A 17,827-nucleotide genomic window follows, 5' to 3' on the forward strand; every position below is an offset into this window, starting at 1 on the left:
ATTCATAAATGGGCATCTGAGATGAATATGCACTTCTCTGATGAAAAAATACAAATGGTAAATAAATGTATGAAAAAATGTTCAACATCATTGGTCATTCAAGAAATGCAAATTAAAACTACAGTGAGATTCCATCTCACCCCAGAAAGAATGGCTACCATCAAGAAATCAACCAATAACAAATGCCGCAAGGCTGTAGGGAAAAAAGAATTCTTCTCCACTATTGGTGGACATGTAGACTTCTGCAACCACTGTGGAAATCAGTGTGAAGATTACTCAAAAAACTAGGATCAGAGGTCCCATTTAATCCAGCTATTCCCCTTGGTTCCCAGAATCATACCATAGCAATATATGTGCACCCATGTTTATAGCAGTGCAGTTTGTCATAGCTAATCTTGGAAACAACTCAAATGCCCATCAACTGAGAAATGGATGAAAAAGATGTGGTATTTTTATACAATGGAGTATTACTCAGCTATAAAGAAAGATAAACTGGAGGCTTTTATAGGTAAATGGACACAACTAGAGACTATATTCATAAGTGAAATAAATCAGACCAGCATGTATAAACATCGTATTGTCTCCCTAGTGTAAGAAACTGAAAGAGTAAATAAATTCTGAAAGATACAATAGATATTGTGAAAGGGAAAGAAAAGAACAACTGGGATAAGGGAAAGAAGAAAAGAAAGAAGGGGGATGTATATATATATATATAAAATAGCTGAGATAATTGTACTATTAATTTCTATTGGTTTATTGAAAGGAACAGTTAATGCTTAATTTTTTGATCAATTTTGCATGCCTGTTTCTAGTAATGTGAGCAACTACTTTGAAGATAAAAATATGCAACATAACAACCATTGTTAATTTCCTGTCATCTTGTTTTGAAATTCTCTATCACTTTTAATGTTTTGTTTTTTAAATTTTTTATTCTCTTTCAAATAAAAATAAATAAATAAAATGATGAGTTATGTACATGTACCACCTCCCCACAATGACTGTGATCATTACTGCAAATACACTGATAAAAATTTAGAAAATTTTTTAAAATTTGAGAGACTGAATATACAAACAGATCATGAGCAGCCTATATGAAAAAAGAATTCTCACACACAACCTCTGAGGTGACCAGCCCAGAGAGGTCAGGAGCAACTTCTTTAAAATTTAGCCCACAATAATCTGAGGATCAGCCAGAGAGAACCAAACAGTCCCCAAACCATCTCATGAGACACTTCGCTCCTATCCTACCCACTTCTTGCTCCCTCTGCACACAACCTTCACCCAGGCAAGTGGGGAAGCCCCCTCACTTGGAACATCTGCTGTGTGCAAATGATGGCGGTGGCTGCCTTGCAGAGCAAGATGAAGAGCAGTTCTCCTACGGATGGTCTTCACTTCTCTCCCCAAGGTAGTAAAGATCTTCCCCAGAACATTAGAAAGTTATTTCCCAAATTTATTGGTGGCCCAGAGAAGGTTCCAAGAGACCTGCAGGTTTCCTTGTTCTTCTTGGAGATCAGATGATGGATAGAAATTCATCACCAGTGTCAGTCTATGAAATCATACAGAAAGCTGTTGGACAGCAAAAAAATTTGAATTCTGAGTCCAGTTTTATTTTCCATAAATGTAAGATTATAAATGAAATGATAAAAGCAATGTTGTTTTTTAATTTCAATGGATAAAGGTTAGGGGCAATTTTATAGTTTTTTGTTTGTTTTTTGGGGGGTTTTTTTTCTGGTACCAGAAATCGAACTCACAACCTCGCACTTGCCAGGCAGGAGCTGTGCTGCTGATCTAAATCCCCTAAATGTCTAAAAGAAGTAAAATATTAAATGGGAAAAGAGCCTGTCCTTTGTCCAAGCCCACATTTTTCACAGAAGTCAAAGCTAATGCAGGGAGATAGAGGTTCAGTAATAAAAATTTGCCTGCGTACATACGTAATGCTCTGTCTTTGAACTCCAGCACCACTGAAGGAAAGAAAGAAAGAAAGAAAGAAAGAAAGAAAGAAAGAAAGAAAGAAAGAAAGAAAGAAAGAAAGAAAGAAAGAAAGAAAGATTAGCCAGCTGTGGGGGGCCAAGGGAGATTTTGCAGGTCAGGTCCCAAGGTTAAAGAATGCACATGTGCAAGACATTAACAACAGCAGCAGGCAGTATGGAGCAGAGCAGAGAGCCAGAGCAAGAGCTGCCTGTGTCTTTATTGTATAATTCTTATACAGGTTGTTATCTCATATTTACATTCTTACATAGTGCCATAATTAGTGCATTTGTGTTTACCTGTGCTGTCATGGTTACATAACTGTATTCCACTGTGCACCTGCACTAGACAATCAGGGTCATGTCCTCAGGTGTCCTTAGATGTCCCTGAGACTTGAAGCAGTCTGAGTGGTTCCCCAAAGTAAATAAAAGGATGTCAGGGATTAACTATCTGCTCTGGGGGTAGCCTGTGTGTCTTTAACCATGAACTGCATCTCAAATAAGTGTTTAAATGAGTGTACAGCTTCAGACCATTTGTGTGCACAGTTTCAAGACAAACCCTCAAGTTTTCCTTGAGGATTATTGCAGCTCCAAAGTTAAACCCTGAACTCAAATTTTGCTGGCATCCTAATCATGGACTTCTAGCCTTCAGAACAGTGAAAGTTAATTCTTCTTTAAGCCATCCAGTGTTTGTTTCCCACACAGATTAAATGATCCACCTGTTATTAAGTAGAAAAGTGAATCCTAAACCCACCCTTAGGATGCAGCAATTAACTTGTTGGTTTATTTATTTATTTATGGTACTGAAATTGAGTCAGAGACCTTTTGCAGTTCATCTCCCTACTTATGGAAAGAAACAAAGTCTAGGGGTGGAAACATTAATGTTTTCATCTTAGCAATGAACACATTGACATGTACAAGCCCAAGTCATGAGTCACGATGACACATTTTAGCCAAAGCAGCTTTCAGAGTAAACACAAATCCCAAGCAATAGGTCAAGGGCTCAAAACTGGATTGTCCTCTTTCCCTAAGATGGTTTCTGAGTGTCTCATCCTACCACCACCTCCTTCCCATTAAGATTTTCTCCTTGAGGAGAAATGAATGAAGACCTGTTATTTTTAGGAGTCACCAACATGCTGGAAGCCTACTGTATCAGGAACATGAGAATTGCCTTCGGCATGCCCCAAACGCTGTCACCTGGAGTCAGCTTCCTGTGTTACTGGGTCTCCACCATCGCTTGCTCAGGCCCTGGACATTCACCCCAAAGCAGCCACCCTGGTGGGAGTCTGATGGTTGTGCTGCTGCCTTCTTAGCATGGAGATGTGAGTCAGTGACAAGACAGGATGAGATCCCTGAAATACATAATCTCAATAAAGTTGAATAAAATCTAGAAAGCAGGAGTGAAAGGAGAGAAGTAGTATACCTTCTCTTTAGCAAGCACCATGCTGCCTGTGATTACCTGAGAATGTATTTCAGTCCTCTATGTCTACTATCAGCCTGCATCAAGATTATGCTTAAAGAAGCAGAATGAGAGCATTTACTTTATTGAGGAAAAATAAACCTGTGGGAATTGTAGAACTGGGGCCATCTAATTGTTTGAAAATCTGGGGACTCGGGTTATGCTAATTTGGTGAGGATTTCTTCAGAGTGGGATTTTGTCAGAGTTGAGAGGATTTCTTTTCTTGGTTGGGATTGCTGGTAGGCTGATCGTCATGCTTCTCCGAGAACAAGCAAGGTCTCTTTTCTGGAGCTAGCAGAAGGCCTGCCTCAAGTTCACATAGGCTGTCATTTGTGAACCACAGACTGAGTCTGTCAGACGGAGTGTCGTCCTCCTCCTCTGACTGCATCGAGTAGACTGAGGAGGACTCTTTGGTGCTGGTCTTTTCGCTTACACCTGCCGAGAAAAGGAGGATGAGTTAGATAAATGTAACATTCCATCAGTGGAGCCGGTATTTGTTTACTCATTTAAGGGACTCAAATCCTTTTACTAGAAATAGTCCAACTGTAAATGCCCAGTTTCTAAACTCCACACTGAGCAGACTCAAAGAAACCTTTGTTTTCTTTTCTTTCTTCCTTCCTCTCTTTCTTTCTTCTTTCCTCCTTCCTTCCTTCCTTCTTCCCTCCCTTCCTTCCTCCCTCCCTCCCTCTCTCCCTCCCTTCCTTCCTTCTTCCTTCCTCCCTCCCTCCCTCCCTTTCTCTTTCTTTTTGGCATGATTGGCCTTCTTGTTTCTTACTACACTCCATGTATCTACCTCAGTGCTCCTTGGTATTTCCCGTACATCTCCCTTGGCTCCTTTCCTTCCTGTCCTCCTCTTGCCCTGCACGTCCGGTCAACACCCGGGATCCAGCCCTGCATCACAGAAGGTAGTGATGCCCCGCTCTGTCCAACCTGCACCTCCACTGGCCTGGCCCCTCCTCTCATGGGAACCAGCTCTGCACTCACCTCAGCAGCTTCATCTTCCCTGAGTATCTCAGGCATCTCCGGGACTTGGGTGATGTCTTTGTTTTCCGGTGATTTGCTCGTGGGCAGGTCCTCATGTGTATCGCGTTCTTCATGAGGGACCTGAACTGGATGTGGAGGGCTGCTGCTGCCCAGCTGGAAATCTTCTCTGGGTGGTTCCTGGAGCAAGAGGGCTTTGTCTTTGTCGTATTTCTGAATTTATCAGGTTCCTGATGTTTTTCGCTGTTTTGAGTTTCTTCTTCCACCCAGTGCAGCCCGGTTTGTCTGCTACAAATCCTCAGACCCCACACATTCAAGCCAAGCAGTAACATTCTTGTGTTTTCAATCATGTGAAACATTTCGGGGTGTTCTGAACTGTCTATAAGGATGCCTGACACACGAACACCACCATCCTTGCTGGATCAGAAGCTAAACTCCATGTTCCTCAGCACGGGTGGAGAGAGGCCTGCTGTGACCTCCCTGACCCCACATAGCTTACTGCACTTGCTCGCCCACACCACAGGCTTCTCACCTGAGCATTCCTGCTTAAACTGTACCCTCACCCACATGCCCATAAACCCTTTTGCTTTCCCTTGAAATCAGGTCTTTCTATGTAGACCAGGTTGGCCTGGAACTCACAGTCCTCTTTCCCAAGTGGTGAGATTATAGGTGTGTGTTACCACGGCTGTGCCTCCCTACTATTTCCTCCATGAGCTTTCAGACCCAAAGGCATCATCCAGGTGCTTATCCCTGCTCTCCTACCCAGGCCCGGTCTGACTGCATGAAGTCCCTTCTAAGGCTTCTCACAAGAATACTTTTAAATTCTTCCATTGCACCTACCCTGTCCTCTACTAGTCTGCTGATTTGTATCTCCTCAAAGGGGCTCTAAATCCCCCAAGGACATGGATCATCTTAGACTCCACCATGGAAGAAGTCATGCTTCTGCCAACAAGAGGAACATCTTTAGCTTGTGTGTGTGTGTGTGTGTGTGTGTGTGTGTATGTGTGTGTGTGTGTGGTGTGCATGTGTGTGTGTAGTTTGGAAACAAGGAGATAGATCCTGTGGTCTTCTACCTCTTTTTCCTCTTTCCCATCTTCCACTATAAGTTAATTTCAAAATCACCATGGTAATCTACAGTCCTACAGCACAGACTTATGTGTTCTCTTGGCAAGAGAGACTCAGACTGAAGGATTTCTCATATCTCCTGTTCACAACTGAAGACTTAGAGCTTATCTCTCAGTAGGCAGCCATTAGGGCAGGGAATCACAGACTGAGAATGCATGTGAATGTGCATGTTCACATGCTCTTCCACACCTACTTAACAGGTAGAGCATCATGTGAAAAGGTAGACTAAATATGCCATTAGCTGATGGGATGATGAACATATAAGTGAATATAAGCTTTCTGGAAGGCAATTTGGTACAGGCTATCATAAGACTCCAATATATGTCTGAATCTATGTCCACAGAGCCTACACCATAGACAGGGTCTGAAATTTATGGACACATGAATGCCTTCCCCCAAAAGCCTACAATCTCTTGACTTTTGTGTTCTTTGGTTTTATTTAGAGGCCAGATCTTCCTAAGACATCTAGATAGGCCTGAACTTACAGTCCTCCTTCCTCAACCCCTCTAGTGCTGAGATTATAGGTCTGTGCCACCATGCTGACCTCCCTACTGCTTCCTCCATAAGTCTGCAGATCCAAGGCTTCACCCCAGGAAGTTACTCCTGGATTCTTCTTCACTCCCAGCCTGGCTGCGTGAGTGCCTTTGTAAGTCTTCTCATGATGTCATTTTTTAGCTCTTCTGTAGTGCTTAAACCTTATCCCCTACTAGTCAGTTGATTTGTATCTCCTCAAAGAGGCTCTAAAATTCCTGAAGACATAGATCATCTTAGACTCCACAATAAAAGAGAGAAGCGACCCCATGCCATTTGTCCTTCTGCAAATAAGTGAATGGTTCATGTATAAAATATTTTACAAAAAAGTTAATAGATCCTGTGGTCTTCTGACCCTTCTCCTTCTCTTTCCTCTCTTTCATTATAACTTGGTTCCAATATTGCCATGGTAATCAACACCCATAGAACATAGATTTATGTTTTCTCTTGGCCACAGAGACTCAGACTCTGAAGGACTTCTCACATCTCCTCATCAGTACTCAAGAAGAAGGATTTAGAGGCAAAGGGAGCAGCGCATTGGCTGTAACTTAGGACTTCGAGGGTGAGAAAGTACGAAGGGCAAGCAGTGTCGGGAAGTTCCTGCCCCGTCCTTCTGGGTTCCGGCCCTTTCCTCACCCTCCTGCTTCCAGGGTAACTTCGCACCACATCCGCTGTGGAAGGTTGCACGGGCCAAGCACAGAGCTCAGTTTTGCCACAGAAGCAGCCGCCAGCCCCTTGGTGGCCCAACTGGCTGTCACGTCTCCGTGTCCCAGTGCCTCCCTCTTCCACCGCTTTCATTTTGATTGCAATCTCAGCCTGAAATCCCCTTCCAGGAGCCCCTTCTATCTCTCCCCTTTCCTCTTTGCGTACCACACCACCCCTCTCTCAGCATCCTGGGGACCAGGCCCCCTGCAGGTCAGGCCAGGTTAGTGCTCCCACAGAGAGGTTTTCTTCCTGTTTGACTCCAAGCACAACCTTCCTCATTGCTACCAATATCTAGGAGTTACACTCTACATAGTCCTTTCCAAATGTCTTTTCATATGTGTCTCTGGAGCCTGTTTCACTCTGACTTCTTTCCTATATCATTCTCCATTATATCTCTCATTATTTGAGTATATAGTTTATTTCTCTGCTCTGAAGCTGATGCTGCTTACCTGGTTGGAATGACAGTTCCTATCCTTACACACAGTGGTGGCAATGTATATCGGTGGAAACTTTAGCTAAGCAATTTGGCATAACTTCTCAAACCCTTATAATTGGGTACTATAGATCCTTTGGCTTAGTAATCCCATTTCTAACAGCATATCCAGAGTAATAAAATGCAGTGCAAATTCTAACCAAGGATATTGACTACTGTATTATTTATACCAGTGAACAGTTAGAAATAACCAATGTGTCAACAGTAGGAGAATAGTAAAATAAGTATCAAAATTAAAAACCAAAGCAGTATTCAAAAATCTTAATGGCAATTTAAGTGAGTCTGTCAGGGTATCTCTGGGGTTATCTCTTTTTCTCTACAATACCAGCGACTTTCTTTTTTTCTTTTACCTATTCTGCTCTTCTAATATGCATATGATATAATCATAAAGAGGTTAGCAGAATGATTTCCATCCCCCTAGGGCAGGCATTGTGCATTTCTCTCTAAGGGTACGTGTACTCAAGGATCATTTACAGGGTTAGACATGAGGGGTGTCCTCAGGGACAGTCACACACAAGACCTCCCTGTATTTGGGCACAACCTAAGAGCTTGCTTTGGGTTCCCGCTGATGGATGACTAGTTTGGAAGAGAATGAGTTAATGCCAAATTCCCTGAAAATGATATTGGTGTGATATCAAAAGAGAAGTACTTGCAGATTCTGTGGGAAATCCCTCTTGTCCTTTTGTCTTTTCAGTCTGAAGAAATGGTTCTCACACCCACAAAACTAGAGGATGAAATGTCTCTGCAGATGAAGACTGTGGAGAAGGAACAGTAGCTGACCGAGAAGGGCAACAGCTTCCTCCAAAATCTCCATCTGATTGAAGGTCCAATGAGGTAAGTCAGGGCTGAGCATGGGGACTGTCTGCTGACTTCCTCAGGCCAGCCACGTGATGATGAAGCTGTTTCAATTCAGAATCCTGGTCTCCTTCCCTACTACTCATCTACTGATGGTATCATGAACATTTACTGAAGTCAGTCTTACGAAACTCGCAGGAAGCCTCTGATCATAAACTTCTTAAAATAGCAGGCACACATAAATTACTAAGATGTTAATCTCAGTTTGAGACAACCGCCTGCTTCATGGTGATTGTTTTGTACTGTCATTATTTTTACTCATAAAGATAAAGCCATTTCAACTACTTCCTGAAGTAGAGAGTAGACATACTTATACAAGCATACATATATTTAGTAGCGCAGAATGCCAGTGTTAGGATTTGGGCAGATCACTTTGTGCCTGCCACATAGCCCAATATTTCAACTTGAACAAATCACTAAAAAGGAGGGGCCTGGAGGGTTCAGTATCTGCCTTGATTCAGTTCTAGTCTGTCCTGATTCTGAAGAGAAATAATGCACTTTCCAGCAATTTGTAAAGTCTTGTGTAGGTGTTAGTTATTCCTACTGAGGTGGACAGTAGTTTAGTGTAGGTACTTCAGTAAAAATCTTGCCTGTTAACCTTACCCCAAAATTTTCTCTTCTGGGATTAAAAATAATGTTGCTGAACCACAGAATTTTAAACCAGACTTCTTAAAGAGACAGATGCATTGTTTCACAGTATAGTTTCCAAAAAGAGAAGTGTTGAAGCTTTAATTATTATCAGTTTTCACATGTATACAATTGAAATGCCTAGAATATTTTTATAGGACAATTCCAAGAACAAAGAAAGAAATTAAGTAGGTCACACACATAGAATAGGGTGTTTCTCCCAAACTCTGCTGGGAAAACAAATAAAAGAACCAAAAAGAAGTCTACAGGGAGGGCAGGCAAGGAAGGGATGGGAAGTGGGAAAGTGATCGTAGTATGCCATTTGTACATATACATCTACCAAAGTGAAATCCATTGATCTGTATAACCAATGTGCATCACTAGAAAAAATGTGAAAAAAAAAAACAAAAAATGTTAAAAATTAAAAACTAATATTGTCTCATATCATAAAAACAATGAAAGAATTGTACAATATTCAGACACATTTTGAACTTACCATCTTAAAATTAACATTCATCACATTCCCTTTTTATTTATATATAAAGTAGATAGAATTTTCTGAACCAGTTTTAGACATAGATTTAAGACAGCTCAACACTTCATCCCTGTTTACTTAAGAAAGCAGTTGTAAAAATGAAGACTTTTTTCTACATTTCTAAAACATCATCACATAATACTAATAGAAATATTAGTATTAATTCCATAATCTAATATCCTCAACTCTCTTAATATTTTCATTTCCTTGACTATGGCTTAAATGTCTAGTGCTATATGTCTTAGAGAGGTGTCCAATCAACATCAATGCAATGCATTCATTTGTGATATCTCTTGAAACTCTTTCATACTACATTGTCTTTTCCATGACCTTGAGTTTTTGAAGAGACTGGAAGTCATCTAATTTGGCTAGTTTTGGAGTCCATGATGAGGTGGTATTCCATTGCTCATCAATGAAAAGAGCTCTGCATGTACACTCTGATGTTATCCATGTTGTAGCCCCAGACTTTTGTTGTCTAAACAGAAGGTCATTTGCTCTTGATTCTCAAGGTAGAACTACCTAAGGGAACCAACAGTAGCCATGCCACTGTCTCAACATTAGACTGCCTTGAAATTTCTTCCACTAGATTGATTAGACTGCCATGCTTAATTTCAGTCTCCTGCAGTGTCTGTGGGCACTGGCAAAATATAGGCAAATTTTCTGGCAGAACTTAATGCATATGGTCTGAAGCCCAACTGCCAGTACAGTGCTTGTTCCCAACTGAAACTTCTTGAGCCAGGTCTTTACTGACAGCTTATCTATCAACATCTTGGTCTTCCGAGCTCTGACCAGAATCTCCCATCAAACTTGGCTCATAGCATACTAGGGCTGTTCATTCAGCTGACATCTCCAAAACTTTTCCAAACTCTTCCTATAAACCAGTTCCATAGGCTTCTGAACTTCATGGCCAGGAAGTGTCACAGCAATGACCTCACTTCTCTGTACCAACATCTGTCCTCAGTAATCCATTCAGCCACACCCAGAACTATGTTAATCTGATTAGGCATCTAATTCAGCTATCACACACATAATCCAGTATCACATCTGTGATCTAGCTGCCTCCCATAAGACCCACCTCCAAGCACAAGATTAATAGAACCATAGAGGATCAATTGGTGTAGGAGGGCTGATGACATTAGCAGATTGGTTGAAAGGTCACTCAGTGATCCCAGTAGGGGAACAGGTAGAGACAGGAATGTAAGGGAGGAGATCCTGAAGTAATTATGCTGAGGCCAGATTTAGGGATTTGGATGTGTAGCCAACAGGAAGGTGTGTGGGTATTGACAGAGGGGTGTGAATATGGCTCCAGTTCTCCTTATATTGGAATCTAGAAGGGTGGGTGTTTTGTTGGTAAAGAGGAGACAAAAGTATTTCACAGGAACAACCATCAGTAGAAAAACTTAAGAGTCAGGCATATCGGGCAACCAAGAGAGTTGGGAGAGCATAAAGTTTGCCATAATGGTGTGTGCATTCCCCATAAAGAAACCTTGCAGTGTTCTTCTTTAGGTTCTCAGAAATAGCGCTTTCTCAGTGCTGTCCTTTTAACTGGATATATCAGAATTTGGGTAGTTTTATACATTACAGATTTCAGATCCCACCCTCACATATTCAGATTAAGTATATCTAATGTGGGGCCCAAAGATTTTATTTTTAAAAATGTCCCCAACTAGAGGATTTAGCTCAGTGGTAGAGCATGTGCTTAGCATGCATGTGGCCCCAGGTTCAATCCCCTGCAGCAGAAAATTAAATTCTCCCTGGCTGTGTCTGATATAAATCCAAATTTAGGGACTATGCTTTTTGGTGCACTGTAGGAAAATCCTGGTTATATAGTAAATACTCAGTATTTGTTAAAGTACATTGCTCTAGCTGGTTTTATCTTTCTGACCTTATCAATTCAGTCAGTGCCTCATTTCACATGGATTTGCAGTAATTTCTGTCAATATCTGCTTTTTTCAGTGCCCATGTATTCTCACACCTTTGAAATAGCTTTCAGTTCCTTTACTAATTTTTTATTTTATCGCCCCACCGTCACTGGGATGCCAGTTTTTCAACAGCTATTTTAACCTAGATCCTCCACTGTTCTTTGCATTTATGTTGTTACCATTGTAATGGGCTTTACATAACTGGGTCACTGGTGGGAACCCAATCTCTTGTATTCACTTGCACAGATTGCCATGATGTACACAGCCTTGTGATGATATGTAAGAGAATTCCAAAAAAGCACTTAATTGTGTGTATATCTGATTATTACCCCCAAAGATTCTGCTTTTGGGAGCCAGAATAAATCTCTGACATTCCCCCATTTCAACAGATTCTCCTAACAATTCTTGTTCTTATGTTCCAAAATGTAAGCACCACTGTGCTATATTATGGGCAAAGTTAATTGGGATGACAAATTAGTCATGAAGCATATAAGATTAGGCAAGAAGTAATTAACTTTGCTCAGAAGGGGAGGAAGATGAGGGAGGAGTGTGAGGGAATTTCCAGGAACACCACCAGTCCGGGGAATGGGTTGCACCAGTGTTAGATAGGATAAATTTTGATGGGCAATAATCTGTCAACTATTATTTGGAACGTGAGTCTAATCTAATATTCTGGCATGTAAATATCAATGGGAAAGGAGTTACCAGGTACGAGGAAAGCTGCGGTGTGTGGACTGAGCATGTTTTGAACATGTAGAGAGTTGTGTGCAGTGTGTACTGGTAAGAATGGAAAGGGAGGACAGGTAGGGAAAGACCTGGCCTGCTTGGAGTAAGTTCTATCCAGATCATCTCCTTGGAATGGAAAGCACAAATGGCCCAAGTATTAAAAATGCTACCACTCTACCTTGGTGACCTCTACAATATAGGAAATTATTGTTATTGTTTTTTGTTTTCTTGAACACAGGATCTTACCATGTTTTGGAGACGGATCTTGGCTCAAGTAACCCACCTGCCTCACCCTCCTGAGAAGCTGGAACTACAGTTACATGTAAAAGAAGCTGGTTACCTTACATATTTTATAGAAAATTTAGGGGGCGTGAGTGGGGCTCAGGGGCTTGGGGTATGGCTCAGTGATGGGGTGCTTGCCTGCCATATATGAGGTCCTAGGCTCAATCCCTAAGACTGCTAATAATAACAGTGAGGATAAGGAAAGATTTAAACCAAAAACTCCTTGGGAAATATTTAAACAAAGAGCCAAGGTTCATATTCTAGCCCTCATGTGTCTGAAATGAATGGAAAAGGTTAGTTAAAAGAAAAATTAATTAATTAATTTTGTAATGGGAATGTTCAGGGGAACTTAATTTCTTTAACTTAGCCCTTCATTAAACATTTTAAAAAGACTTTGAAAAGCAGTCATTCTTTTTGTTTTGTTAAAAGCTTTTGTTAAAAACTTTTTGTTAAAAACTTGCCTCAGTATTCCAGCATAATGGGATTACAGTCTTGTACCACCACACCAGGTTATTCTTTTTTTAATTAAAATTTTCAATTTACAAGTGGATGAATAAAATCAGCAAGTTGAATGTAACTGTTTCTGATTTTTTTTTTTTAATGGGCATCCAGAGAATACCTTCGGGTCCCAAGAAGAAGTAATTAAACTGAGACTCCCCTCAAAGGGCGGTCTTGTGATTGTTTCTAACCTGTCTCTTCGGGGAAACTATTAGGGAGGTTAGTGGTGGTAGGTAAGAAGTGGCTTCTTATTCACCAAAAGAACATGAAAATAGTTCAGAGTTGTCATCAGTGCCATACTTACCATCAGAACAGCAGCAATTTCCTTTAGAAGCAATTCTACAACCACACTTGCTTCACTTGGATTCAGCTTGTGATTTCTGCCATGTGTGTAACCTGCCCTGCATTGGTGCTGCGACTGGGAAGAGAACAGTGTGTGCTTCCAGAATCCTCCATGATCGCTCCACGATGGTCAGGTGCTAATAGCACTTACCTCATAGGAAGACTGAGAGGATGACATGAGATGAAAGGCAGAGGTCTTTTGGTCATACGGAAAGAAAAGCAAGATCTGGCAAAACTGGAGAAAGATATTCAGTGGTTGGCTGCTTTGCTAGCTGTGTGCCCTCAGGTCAGGGCTACAGGCCACAGGTCCACAGTGATGTACAAAGCATCCTTGCATCCAGTAGGTGGCTGTATCAGATGTCCTCTGAGATTTCTCTCAAGATCTACATTTCTTATTCTCTGAAGGTTTTCTCCTGTTGTGCCCCCCATCATGATAGTATCTGGCCAATTTCTTCAGTAGCAAAATAAAGCTGATCTTTAGAATAACCACACAGAAAATAGTTATCTAAATTTACAGACTACTGAGTGTTGAACCCAGAGACATGGTCAGTGTACACTTCCATTAAGCCAGCCATGTCCCAGGTACTGGGGGATTTTAGGTTCTGCTCAGCAGCCTTCCTCTTGTGCTTCTCCTGCAGTATCCTTGTCCTTTGGAGGTCAGTGGTTTTGGTGCTTTTATTGAAGAATTAGAGTCTTTTAGAACTGACGTGTTACAGTGAGGCCTAAATACAGAACAGGTAAGAACTACAGGTCTGGTTAAGAGCAGGGAGAAGGAGGCTGAGGTGCCCTCCATGGGCTCCATCCCTACGCTTTTGTAACCCATGGTTGGAGCACTGCTGCTCCGGACCTGGCCTCTTTCCTCTGGAGTCTTTCCCCGGCTCTACTCTGATGGCAGCAGCTTCCATTTCAGTTGCAGAGGAGATAGGATGCAACGTCCTGTTTTTGTATCCTGCCATGACAGTGGGAGTGGACATTCTCTCCCCTATCTCATGCTGCTGGCTGAAGTTTTGGAAGAACATGAGCCCAGAGGCAGCTATCTTGTTTCTAGGGTTGAGGAATGGCTGTTGGCCACCCAGCCACTGTGAGAAGGCATGTGGGGAGCAAGCAGACCACCGACACTGCCCAGCACATATGTCCCTTACCGAGGGAGAAAGAACAATGAGGAACAAAGACAGGCTGAGTAGTGGGTCCACATCTGAGTGAGTTAAGGCTTGTTGAATGAATGTTGGATGAATGAAAGGGGAAAGGCAGGGATCTGACTCAAGCAGGGAAAGAAAATGAAAAAGGAACAAAAAGACATAGTTTATTTTTGGGGTTGAGAGATTATTTGGGGATAGAATGCCTTTAAGAAATGGAAAGTGGAAAGCATTCATGTGGTGATCCATTTTCTGCAACCCTATGTTAGTCAAGGCTTTTTCTTGAATGGAGGGTAAAGAACACAAAGAAGCATTAAGGATGGAGCATGATTTTTATAAAGCAAGAAATGTATTTAGCAGGAAAACAGAAAATGTACTGAAACTGACACATATAACCACACATTAAAACATCTGTACAATGTCAATAACCCTTACAACTACCTTTGATGTAGGTATTGCCAATTCTAGTTTATGAGGAGGTAACTGAAGTTTCAGAAAGGTATTTGAGTGATGTGTGCCATCCTACCCAGCAAGTAAGTGGCAGGGCTGGGCAAGGGGCCCCAGCCTCTTTTTCTGTTCACTTTAGCACACAGACAAGTTTTGGCAGATAATATGGGCTTTAATTAGATATTGAGGGAGAAGCAGGGATTCCAATGAGACAAAAAGGTGAGAACAGGCAGGGATCTGTGACTAGACTTGCTTGATCAGATCAGTACTTGGTTTGTGAGCCTGGCCAAGGTTGTCCTCAGTTTGATCTTTCTTTTCAATGCATTCTCTTACACTTCTTGTCTCTGTTACTTCGACAGAAGGGAGGTTGTGGCCTGAACAGCCCACTGTGCATCCTTCATAGAAGGTGGTAGTCTCACGGCAAGAGATGTAACCTTTGAGGGAGGTTGTGGTCTTTTGGGGAAAGGTATGGGAAGGATGGAGATCACCCCCATTGGTCCTCTCCTTGGAACCAAGACCTGAATAGGACGCCTCTGATTTTGAGCAGTCACTGTTGGAAACTGAGGATGCCATGAAGTTATGCAGCTGAATCCTCAGTCTCTGTCACGTCCTGAGGTTTCAAAAGAAAAAAATTAAGATGTTGCAGAGAAGAGAGTCGTGTACTTAAGCAAAAATATGTCCCATTTCCTTTTTCTATCCTGAATTATTCTATTCAGATAACAGTGCATCCTATAAACCCCTCTCCCAGGAAGGACAGAAAAGCTCATTCCCTTTCTTTAAAAGCTTGTATCACTGTACAGTAATCTTCTCTACCAAACATGACCAGAGCCCTCTCATCTTTTGCCTTTTGACAGTTGAAAGAACTTGTATCATAAGAGAAAATCATACTTGAGTCAAATTTGAAAACAACAAGAAAATATGAGGTTGAAAACAGTTATGCCTATGATCTTACCATCACCCATTGGTAAGGATAGCCATTAAAGCCTTTTGGTAGATTTTAAAATAATCTTTGCTTTCATTTTAGTGTGTATGTATATATATATATGGCATATATACCCATATAGATGATTATATCACATCAGGAGAAACTGAGATTATTAAATGTTATGACATAGCCTATGGTAATAATGCATGGGTATTCAATAATTCTTAGCTACTCTTTTATTACTGACTCTTCCTCGGTCACCTGTTAGCGACCATTAAGTTAGGTGATTAATGACCACTGGAGTGTTAACACTATTAACAGTGATCATATTCATGACCATTAGATATAAATCTGTAGCAAACTCATTTGTTCATAAATTTCTGGACATTTTCATCATTATGTTTTTATATGTGGGATCTGTGAGTATGTTGGAGTCTACTGATAGGCCACATCAAATTGCTTTCCAGATAGATACAATGATACAAGCTTATATCCACTTGTTGTGGTGCCTAGTTTCACAGACTTAAGTCTTTCCACAGTTCTGGCCACAAACCTAATTGAATGAGAACCAAAGCAAATTCATTGGTTAGGTTCCATGTTGACCTTATGGGGAAATTTGATTTGGTTCTCATCCAGTTTGGTTTATTACCAGAATTGTGGAAAGAAGTAAGTTAATAAACTGATGTACCACCATACATGGTCATCATCCCACCAGCTAATGTCATATCCATCATTTTCCATGATGCTGTAGCTGTTAAGTAGGTGTGAAAGAACACATGGGCACACACATGCCTATACACACACACACACACACACATACACATTTCCAGACTTCAGTGCCTTCTTTGATAGATACTCACCTGAATAAGCTCTGAACTTCTGAGGTGTGACCAACAGATGTGAGAAATCCTTCAGATTTTGTATCTCCATGGATAAGAGATGACATGTCTGTGTTCTATGATGATGTTGATTACCATGGCAATATCAGAACTGAGATGTAACAGATGAGTGGAAAGAGGAAAAAGAGTAGAAGACCACAGGATCTATCCCTTGCTTCCAAAATACTCTGTAGACACATCACACAGACTAAAGAATAATCTTCTTGCTGGCAGAAGCATGAATACGCTGGAGGTTGCTTCCCTCTTTTTTTGAGGAGACTAACGTGATCTATGTCCTTAGAAATTCTGATCCTCTTTGAGGTCTGACCTGGAGAATTCTCCTGTGACTTCCTCAAGCCAGCAAACAACATTTGTTCAGTTATTTAGGAGATCACTTTACAGCCGGTTCCTTGTTTAGGGGAGGTGGAGAAAACCTGCTGCTCCACATCAGATGATCTGTAGTTTAGTACTACTAAGGGTACTTACTTCTGAGATGATGAAACGCACTGGTTTGGTTATGGATATATGAGAAGTGGCTCAATGAAGACCTGCCTTTCATGTCACAGTGAGAATGCTGTCAAGCTCAGCCACATATGTCATTTGTTGGAGTAAACCAAAATAAAGCTTCATAAGAAAAATTCCCATAACACACATGAAAAGAATATAATCATTCATTTAAAAAGTTTACCATTTTTGTAGTCTTTCCTGTGCAATTCCAAATCAATAAAACTCTTGTGAAATAAATCAAGATTTCAGCCAATTCTGCTACTCCACTCCAGAATTCTAGAGCTTCGAAAAATAACCTTAAAATTTCCTAAACTCAGAATGGAATTTTGTAAGAATACATACTCCTTTGAACATGATAGTTTGACAGAAATAGTTTTGTTCAGATCACATATAAGTACTGTAGTTTATAAAAGATGTAATACCTAGTGTTTTTGTAGATGTTGACATTTAGAAATAGAATCATGGTTGGTCCCTGACCAAATGAGTTTCACTTGTGATTTTTTTCTTTATAATGATATGAAAGCAACACACATTCAGTAGAAATCTTATGCTGAATTTTGATCTTTTCTGGGCTAGTGGTTTGTGGTAAGGCACTGGATGCTAGGCAGGGTGATGAGTTGCCACTCCCAGTCAGCCACTTTAATACTATCAGAAGTAGCCAACACTGTGCTTTGTTGCTCAAGTCTGATGCTCAGTAGGCTAGAAGTATTAAGTACTATACATTTGGGGTTGATAATACTTTTAATTTATGATGGGTTTTCCTGGAAATAGCCCCAGTATGAATCAAGGAACTATATTTTCACTGTTTAATATATTAAATAGAATCTACATATTAATAACTACCATCATCCATTTTAAAGATATATTCATGATCTCCTCTTTTACA

The 17,827-nt window shown here is 40.9% G+C and overlaps 2 long non-coding RNA genes across 3 annotated transcripts in view; one reads left to right on the top strand and one right to left on the bottom strand.

Annotated features, from left to right (window-relative positions):
• LOC102017640 overlaps window positions 1-12,703 on the top strand; it is a 22,295-nt gene extending 9,592 nt beyond the window's left edge. Inside the window, exons 1-3 of one of the 2 annotated variants that reach the window (XR_263145.2) lie at window positions 6,536-6,625; window positions 7,956-8,095; window positions 12,165-12,703. This is a non-coding gene — a long non-coding RNA (uncharacterized LOC102017640). Of the gene's footprint in view, window positions 1-6,535; window positions 6,626-7,955; window positions 8,096-12,164 lie in introns of those variants that run through there. The other variant, XR_263146.2, reaches the window with a different exon arrangement.
• A 2,079-nt stretch (window positions 12,704-14,782) lies between these two features.
• Window positions 14,783-16,903, bottom strand: LOC102017963. Its single transcript, XR_263147.2, has 2 exons — window positions 16,417-16,903; window positions 14,783-15,241 (listed from the first exon to the last, which is right to left on the bottom strand). It is a non-coding gene; the product is annotated as an uncharacterized LOC102017963 (long non-coding RNA).
• Between the last annotated feature and the right edge of the window lie 924 nt (window positions 16,904-17,827).

This window comes from Chinchilla lanigera, unplaced genomic scaffold (assembly GCF_000276665.1).
Source record: "Chinchilla lanigera isolate Chin_1 unplaced genomic scaffold, ChiLan1.0 scaffold00062, whole genome shotgun sequence".
In the NCBI taxonomy this organism is placed as follows: domain Eukaryota; kingdom Metazoa; phylum Chordata; class Mammalia; order Rodentia; family Chinchillidae; genus Chinchilla; species Chinchilla lanigera.